This window comes from Lutra lutra, chromosome 2 (genome assembly GCF_902655055.1).
Source record: "Lutra lutra chromosome 2, mLutLut1.2, whole genome shotgun sequence".
Classification (NCBI taxonomy): Eukaryota; Metazoa; Chordata; class Mammalia; order Carnivora; family Mustelidae; genus Lutra; species Lutra lutra.
The window spans coordinates 141,226,603-141,236,034 of NC_062279.1; the positions used below are offsets into that span (position 1 = coordinate 141,226,603).

At 50.2% G+C, this 9,432-nt stretch overlaps 1 long non-coding RNA gene across 2 annotated transcripts; it reads left to right on the plus strand.

Moving 5' to 3' along the window:
* Window positions 1-550: 550 nt before the first annotated feature.
* Window positions 551-9,222, plus strand: LOC125094353 (uncharacterized). Of its 2 annotated transcripts, none has more exons than XR_007125474.1 (3): window positions 551-632; window positions 7,891-8,341; window positions 9,066-9,222. It is a non-coding gene; the product is annotated as an uncharacterized LOC125094353 (long non-coding RNA). The 2 variants fall into 2 exon arrangements; XR_007125475.1 differs by having other exon boundaries at window positions 7,891-8,064.
* Window positions 9,223-9,432: the final 210 nt, after the last annotated feature.

Consider the following 9,432-nt stretch of genomic DNA (forward strand, 5'->3'; position numbering starts at 1 on the left):
CCAACCCCACTCCCCACTTCCTCCCACCCTTCCTTGCCAAGTGCAGCCACCAGGACTCAAGGAGCTGGGCTCTGTGCTCTCCAAAATCCCTTGCCCCATTTACTGTCAGCCTATGGGTCTCTCGGCCACAGGGAGCGCCCATCCTCCAAGCTGGGAGACAGCCCCTGCTGCGAGAAGGTGTGTGAGGACTTTGCACTGGTCTCCGCCACCTGCCCCCCTCTTCTGATTGCTTCTCCAGGGAAGCGGCGGGTAGTCCTTTACACAATAGTATGAATTCAGATCACTGGATGCCATCCCCTAGCTCTCCCAGAAGAAGGGAACTGGTGCAGCAAGGGGAAGGATGTGCTTCTCCAAGTGTCAGAGCCTGAATGAGCACCATGAAGGCAGGGTCACACCCATCACCCGTCCCCGCCATTCGCCCTGCTCTTCCAGGGTTTCAAGTCCATAGAGGGAGGCCTCTGACACGCTCAGGCAGCTTGGCATGTGACCGAGGGCAAAGGCAGCTTGGCGTGTGACCAAGGGCAAGCCGGTCCGCTCCACCTCTCCTCAACTTCCAGCAAGTTCTGAGGAGAGAGTGGGCATGGGGTGGGTGGGGCTTAGCTAGACTTTCCATGTTCATGCTCAAGAAACAGGTAGGGAGGCTCAATGCGGGGAGGGCAGGGGGCCAAATGTGTGTGGGGGTGACATGACATGGGGGTGGCGTGAGGAGGGGGTACCATGCACTGCACTTTCCCGTGGTGTGGAGACAGCTGAGCTGGGTGCTCTCCCTCTATTCTATCCCATTCTGATGCCCTCCCACCCTAAATACCATCTGCTCTGCTCATGGGCCCTTGCTCTGTACCCGGCACCAAAGCCCCCCAGTGAGCCCAGACCCCAGTCCTGGAGGGGGCCATGCAGGTAGGCAGTGCCCACCACTAAACAGGAAAGGACACGGAGAACTCTAGAGGCAGTGCTGGGACTGGTGCTGACCCCCCCTGCTGGCGGGTCCACCCTGAGCCTCTCTGCCCTGTACTTCCAGTCTGCACATCCCCGTCCGCAGGTGAGGCCCTGGTGCTGGTTCCTGACACAAGATCCCAGCCCCACTTCTGCTCCCTCCGCTGCTTGAAGGATTTGGGCCAGCTGGGGACAAGTGGACAGGAAGAGGCTAACTCATGACCACTCGTGTGCCTTGTTCTCTCAGAGCCCAGGGCTAGGCACATGCCCTCCTTCTCCCCACCAGCATCTACAGAGGTGACCACTGTCCCATGGGCTAGACAGCAGAGCTGAGTCCACAGACAGCAAACGGCAAATCTCCCAGATCCCCTAAGGACTGCAGCCATCCTCACAGGGAGCTGCTAGGACCTCCTATGTGCAGCAAGTCCCAGGGCCCCAGCAGCTGGGGTCGGTCCTCTCCCAGAGCTGTGCTCCAGGGATGCCAGCTCCCAGTCTGGAGCTACTGGGGTGGGGGGTAGCTCCTCCAGGAGGGGAGCAGCTCAGAAGTGCCCTGAATGGGGTCTTCCTGGGGCTGCAAGCTTAGGCCAGCTTCAGACACAGTGACAGCCCACCATGAGGTGACCCGGGGCTGCAGCCAGTCCACCTGGTCAGCGAGTGCTAGTGTCAGCCCCGGAGGCAAAGGCAGTGTCCTCTCTGACCCTGGGACAAGTTGGAGGCTTTCTTTGCCTACTATGTTTTCTCTTGTTTGCGATCTCTTCACCTTCAGAGTTATTTGTGTCACATTTGCTCAACACGTGTCTTCCCTGGGGTGGACAAGACCCACTCTCTGGGTCTTGTTCCCGGATGGACCCAGGGGTGGGACCCGCTGACACTGTAACAATGTTTCATTTTCTTGCCATGGATACGGTGTGTCTCTCCCTGTGAGGTGCTGCTCTAATTTCTATTTGTATTTTTCAGTATACGGGTCTTGCACATATTTTACAGATTTATCCCCATGTATTTTATACATTTATGACATTGCAAATACTGTTTTAAAATTTTAATTGTTTGTTGCTGATATCCAGAAATAGAACTGACTTTTTGCAGACCAATCTTGTGTCCTGCAACCTTGCTAAACTCTTGGAAGAATCAGCTCTGTTAGCCTTTTTGCGGATTCCATAAGATTTTCTCATACAGTCTAGGAATAAAGTACTACATCTTTCTTTCCAGTCTGGGTGCTTTTAAGTTTTGCCTTATTGCACTGCCTAGAATGCCCAGTGCAACATTGAACACGAGGGTTGGGCATGGACACCTGGGACTGTTTCCTAGTCATAGGGGGAAAGGACTCAGTCCTCCACCATAATAGTGAGGCCAGATGCAGGTTTTCCAGAAATGCCCTTTCTCACGATGAAGAAGTTCTTTTCTATTTTACTAATTTTTTTTTCAGAAACAATTGTTGAATTTTGTCTAATGATTTTTCTATATCTATTTAAAATAATCATGAGATTTTTCTTTCCTAGTCTGTTAATATATTTTGAAAGTTAAGCCAAACTTGCATTCCTTAGATAAATCACTTGGTAATAATCTTTTTTTAAAAAAGATTTGTTATTGGGGTGCCTGGGTGACTCAGTGGGTTAAACCTCTGCCTTCAGCTCAGGTCATGGTCTCAGAGTCCTGGGATCGAGCCCCACATCGGGGGGGGGGGGTCCCTGCTCAGCGGGGAGCCTGCTTCCCTCACTCTCTCTGCCTGCCTCTCTGCCTGCTTGTGATCTCTGTCAAATAAATAAATAAAATCTTAAAAAAATAAAATAAAAGATTTTTTATTATTATTAATTTTGAGTGAGAGAGAAAGCACAAGCTGGGTGGGAGAGAGAGACAGAGAGAGAAGCAGACTCCCTGCTGAACAGGGTACCCGATTCAAGGCTCGAGCCTAGGATTCTGAGATCATGACCTGAGTCCAACGCTTAATGACTCAGCCACCCAGGCTTCCCTGGTCATAATCTTTTAAAAATATTGTTGGATTCTATTTGCCAGATATGAAGAATTTTGGCATGTAGTTTCAGAATGGATATTGTCTGTGGTTATCTTTTCTTTAATCTCATTGCCTGGTTTTGGAGTTAGGGTAATGTTTGGCTCATAGGATGATTTGGAAAGTGTCCCTTCTCTTCAGTTTTCTGGAAGAGTTTATGTAGAATTGATATTATTTTTTTCTTTACAACCTATTTGGGCTTGGAGTTTTCTTTTTGAGAAGGTTTTTAACTACAAACTTAATCGTTAGTAGCTATAGGACTATGCAGGTTTTCTATTTCTTCTTGAATGGGTTTGATAGTTTGTGTCTTTTGTCCAATTCACAGGCATAAACTGTGTTCAGTATTCCCATATTATCCCTTCGACTTCTGTATAGTCTGTAGTGATGTCGGCTTTCCCATTGTTGGAATGAGTAACTTATACCTTTTCTTTTTTTCCTCATTGATATGGCTTCTCAGGTTTATTCATCTTCTCACAGAACCAACTTTTGGTTTCTTTGACTTTCTCTATTTTCTAATTTCTCATTCATCAATTGTCACTCTGATGCTTTTAATTTTCTTTTGTTTACTCTTTGTTTTATTTGCTCATTTCCTAGTTTTTTGAGGTGGAAGTTGAGGCCATTGATTTAAGATCTTCGTTTTTCATTTTTTGTTTTTTCTAATATAGATGTTTAGTGCTATCAGCGTCCCACCCAGTACCACTCTGCATTATCTTGCATCTCGGATTTTTTTGATATGTTGTATTTTCATTTTCATTCAATTCAAAATACTCTCTCACTTCCCTTTTGATTTCTTCTTTGACCTCCAGGTGTGTTTTACTTCCAAATAGTTAGGGATTTTCCAGCTACTTTTCCGTCCCTGATTTCTAGTTTAATGTAGTCAGGGAACATACTTTGTATCACTTAAATACTTTCAGATTCACTGATACCAGTTTTCTGTCCCAATATATGCACTTTTTGGATAGGTGTTCATTGTGCACTTGAGAATACGAAATATGCTGTTCTGGGCAGAGTTCTATGCATCAGTTAGGTTGGCTTGGTTTATGGTCTTCGACAGTCTTGCTGATATCTTTTCTACTTATCCTATCAGCATCAAGAGAGGGGTGTTAAAATCTCCAATTATAGGGGCGCCTGGGTGGCTCAGTGGGTTGAGCCGCTGCCTTCGGCTCAGGTCATGATCCCAGGTCCTGGGTTCAGGCCCCGCCTCGGGCTTTCTGCTCGGCGGGGAGCCTGCTTCCTCCTCTCTCTCTGCCTGCCTCTCTGCCTACTTGTGATTTCTCTCTGTCAAATAAATAAATAAAAAATCTTAAAAAAAAAATCTCCAATTATAACTGTGGATTTATGTGTGCTTCCTTGTGATTTCTCAGTATTTCTCAGTATTTCCTGTATTTTGAAGTTATGTTGTTAGGTACATAAACATCTAGAATTTTTGTGTCCTCTTTTCTTTTTTTCAAGTAGGCTCCATGCCCTATGTGAAGCCCAACATGTGGCTTGAATTCAGAACCCTGAGATCAAGACCTGAGCTGAGATCAGGAGTCAGACATTTAACTGACTGAGTCACCCAAGTATCCTTCAAAATTGTTGTGTCCTCTTGAGGAATTAACCCTCTGTGATCATGAAATGTTCCTCTTTATTCCTGGTAACACTTTGGCCCTGAAATCTATTTTGATGTAGTATGGACTCTCCAGCTTTCTCCCAGTGTGAGTTAGCATAATTTATCTTTTCCCCATCCTTTCACTTTACATCTATTTTCTTTTTATATTTACAGTGGGCTTCTTGCAGGTTAGCAAGATGGTTTTGATGCTTTCACCCAACCAGCAGCTTCTGCCTTTTGATGGCATATCTGGGCAACTGTATGGACTGTAACACTAATTTGTGGGGTATATATCTGTCATCGTTTTGTCTGTCATTTGTCCCATTTGTCCCATCTGTCCTTTGTCCCCATTTACCTCTTTTTCTGTGTTCTTTTGGATTGAGTATTTCTTATGGCTTTATGTCTTTTGTTGGCTTATGAGCTATAATTTTTTGGTTTGTTATTCCAAGGACTGCTTTTTGGTTTATAGCTTGCATCTTTAATTTGTCTCTGTCTGCCACTTGTGGTGCAGTGTGACTGGGAGGGTGGTGTGGACCTTACCCTGAACTCTCCCCTATCGTCTTCTTTCCTGGTCTCTGTGCTGCTGTTGTCATACATTTTACTTCTACACATGTTATAAATGTCACAACACATTATGTTTTATTTTTTTTGCTCCAGACAATTACCACAGTTACCTTTTCTGGCACTCTTCATTCTTTTGTGTAGATACAGGTTTCCATCTGGCATCATTTTCCTTCTGCTTGAAGAATGTCCTTTAACATTCTGTATCGTATAGTTCTCCTAGTGATGAATTCTTTCAGCTTTTTTTAATGCCTGAAAAAGTCTTTATTCTGCCTTTGTGTTTGAAAGATCTTTTCATCGTGTGAAGAATTCTAGGTTGGCAGTTGTATCTCTCTCCCTTCACAGATGCTCTATCATCTCCTGGCTCACACTTTTTCCAGTAAGAAATCTGCTGTCACCCTGTCTCTGTGTCTTTGCACATAATGTGACTTCTTCCTCTGGCTACTTGGAAGACTTTCTGTTATCACCAGTTTTAATGAATTGTGCTTGGGGTTTGGTGAGCTTCTTGGACCTGTGGGTTTATAGTTTTCATCAAAACAGTCATTGTTGAAATATTCTTCCTGTCTTCACCTCCGCATTTGAGATCTCTGGTTCTGCATATTAGCTCGATGCTGCACTGCTCCCCTGCACCTCCCGCTCCTGCACCATGGCCTGAAAGCTTCCCAAGGCAACAACACAGGGAGATCCCAGGCTCAGCTCCTTTGTGCTCTGGGTCTCCATTGTCACTGCCTGTGTTTGCCTGATGTCCAGTGTCTTCAAAGGCATGAAGCCACAAATCTTTTCTAAGTTTCTAGTTGTTTCGGGTGGGAGGTTAAACACAGGTCTTACTCCATCTTGCTCATAAATGGAGCTCCCTCTTTCTTTGTAAATCTACTCAGTCAGGCCTTCTTGCTCTCATTAGGGTCACCGAGGCTTCCACGTGTTAAATCAGATGGACTCTTCTTGTCTTCATCTTATGCACCCTGCCCCCAATTCCTCACTCCTCCCAGGAACACTTTCCTCCTGTGGCTTCCAGATGACTCTCACCCTGGCTTCCCTTCTGTCTCTCCCGTCATTTCTTCTCCATCCGCTCTGCTGCCTCTCCTCCCTTCTGACACCTTAATGATGGCGTGCCCAGGGCTCAGGCTGAACCCCATCTCTCTTCTCTGACACCATCTGACTGGGTCACATGCCCATCTGTCCACAGTGACACCCACATTGTACTTCCAGACCAGAACTCTCTCCCAGCTGGACATTCACAACTCCGACCACTACTCAACATCTCTGCTTGGACAGACATCACCCTCGATGTGTCCAATGCCAGCCCCTTTTTGCCCCCATCTCAGGTGAGGGCAGCTGCTCAGGTCAAAACCTTGACTCAACTCTGACTCCCTTCTTTCACTCGCCCACCAGACAGTCCCCTAACAAGTCCCATTGGTTCTACTAGGTCTTACCTTCCTGCCCCTCACAGGCCAGGCCCCCATCATATCTCAGCTAGGTCACTGATGTGGTTTCCAAACCCCATCCCTGTGCACTTGGAACCCTGCAGTCTCTTCTCCATGCGCAGCTGGGTATGTCATTTAAAACCACACATGGTGTCCTCTCTTTCCCCTCTCAAGTCTTGTCATAACTTCCTTTCCCTGCAGTGAGTTAAAGCCTGACTCCAGATCCTTTGTGTGCTGCTCCCTGTGCTTGGCCTCACCCCTTCCACCCCTGCCACCACTGTTGCCTCTTTGCTGTCGGAGTGGGTCAGGTGGGTTTGGCCTCAGTTCTTTGCAGTGGCTCTTCCCTCTGCTGGGGATGCTGTTCCCTCCCTCACCTCCTCCTTCACTATCACTCACCCTGACCACCCTGTTGAAAGCAGCAAGTGTACCTCCATGCCCTCCGCCAGACTTTAGCTCCCACAGCAGCTCAAGAGCACTGACTTAGCCAGTTGTGGGCTCAGCCCGAGGACAGGGATCCTCATCTCGGCTTCCCTGCTGTGTCCTCTGTGCCCAGTACAGAGCCTGGCATGCAGTTGGTGCTCAGCGAATGTTCGCTGGGTGCTAAGGAGACAAAGGGGAGGCAGAGCTGAGTGTCCAAGGGCTGATCTGAGCGACCTCAGCCTCTTCCAAGTCTGCTCTTGTAAGGTGGGCGAGACCAGCCAGAATCGGGTTTGTGATTAAAGTTCTAAACCAGGCTTTTAATAGCCAAATGTGACCAGAAATCTGCTCAAGAGTCATTAAGGGACAGACCATTGTTTGGAAGTGACCAGGAGAAAAGCAGAGTTGCCCTATGTTCCCCCCACCCCCCACAAACACTCTCCTCTGCCATGCTGGCCTCGGGGCTGCAGCAGCTCGAAACACAGGGACCCCGCATCACTGCTTTCCACCTTGGACTCTGCCGTGGACTCCCAGCTCCTGCCTGGCCAGGGCCTGGGGCAGCCCCCAGGAAAGGAGGTTCCCAGGGTGGGTGGGCCCTGTGGCATGGGAGGACCCCAGGCTCCCTTGCTCTCCGTGGGCCTTGGCCAGAACTGGTGGTCATCTGTGGCTCTCACGGTGAGGGCAGCACAGAGACAGCCGAGGCCAGGCCTCTGGGCAGTGCAGGGGGCTCAGCTGTGGAGGCTGGAGAACCAGGTCAAGTTGGCTGTGCCCCAGGAGCTTGGGATCATTGGGCTCCCGTGTCTGTGGGGAACTGAAGGCACAAGCTGGGCTCCTCCGTGGGCAGAGGCCTGGGCAGCCTCCTCAGAAAGCCTCTGGTGACAGGAGGAAGGTGCTCTATAAAGGTTAAATGAAAGATGGGCTGCGGCCCCGCTGACACTTCATCTCCATTTTGTCAGAGCGTGTTTGCAGATATGCACGGAGAAACACGGCAGAAAGTAACCTTCGGCACATGTGTCCGAGCAGCCCCACTTCTATCATGAACTTCTGCCTCTCACCGCCCCGGGATGGAGCCCCAGGAGCTGAATGGGGCTGGTGTCCAGTGCCCATCTCTCCTCCCGTGGCCCCGCTGGGTATTCCTGGGCACCCCCCACCCTGTCCCAGTAGCTATGGGTCCGGGGGCCACAGCCATCCATTCAGAGAGGGTCCAGGGGCTTCCTCTCTGAGGGTCCATGGGGGGGTTGCCACTCCCTGCCTCCACCCCAGGCACTGGCAGGAAGGGGCTGGACACCAGCATTCTGGGGGGCCCTGGACCCTGCTGGGGTGTGGTCTCCACACTGGCTCCTGGAGCAAGGTGCCAGCTCTCTCCTCACCGGGGAACAGGGCGGACCTGCTCTGCTCACCTGGGAAGTGAGCACACTCCTGATTCCCAGCACTCAGCAACACCGATGGACTTGGGCAAGGGGACCCATGCCTGCCGTGGATGGGCGTGTGCCTGCGGCCTGTGTGGTACAGGGGCTCCGCATGACACCCGTGCATGGTGGAGGCAGGAGCTCCCACTCTCTGCAAGCCCATGCTGAGGCTCTAAGGATCTGAGCCCTTGGAGCTTCAGGGCTTCTCCAAGGGCCAAGGCTGTGGAGCCTCTGACACCCAGCCCCAGCCAGCAGCTCTCCCGGGAACCCCAGAGCCTGAGGAGGGGTTGCCAACAGGACCAATGCTGGAGGCTGCCTTAGCCCAGGCAGGCTGCAGCTTCATGGGTCTCAGTTTCCTGGGCCCATGAAATGGGTCCATCCCACAAACGATGGTTGTGGGCAGATCACAAGGCCATGGGAGGCTCTTGACGGCTGAACCCCAGCCTCTCCCGGCCAGGTCCATTGTCCAAGAGGGCTGCTCCTGCCACCCCCTCCCCACCGCCTACCCCCTCCTGGCTGTGTCAGGTTCTCCCAAAGCCGGGGGCTCCTGCCAGGGCTCAGGGCTGGCCCATGAGGGGTGGGGGGGTGTCGTGGCGGGCCCACATGCTTGCCCACAGAGCACTCCCTCCCCCTCCCAGAAGCCTGGTCCCCTCCCCGGCACACACACAACTATTTAATTTTGCTCTGGCAAGGAATAATAGAGTCCTGTGTATCTATTACAGATGCGGGAGATTGGGCCACCACTGGCTGCGCGGCACATTCAGAGCCCTAACAAAGCTGGCGACAATCGACCGGGCCTGCCATTATCCATTCAGTGGGTGTAATAAATGAGCCGGGCCCAGCCTGCCATATACCACCCGGCCCAGATAACGGCTGAAAGGAGAAAATTAAATTTTGCTTTTGTTGAAACATTATGATTTATGTATTTGTAATATAGGCTGTGGTGGGCAATTGGGAGAAAAAAAAAGATTGCTGAGTATCGTTCAGGGATACTGATGGTCCTGCCGGCCACTCAGAGAGCCAGCCGGGCTCACTCCTCTCCGCGGGCAGGAATAATAAGAAGCCGCCGCCGCCCATTAACGTGTCCCT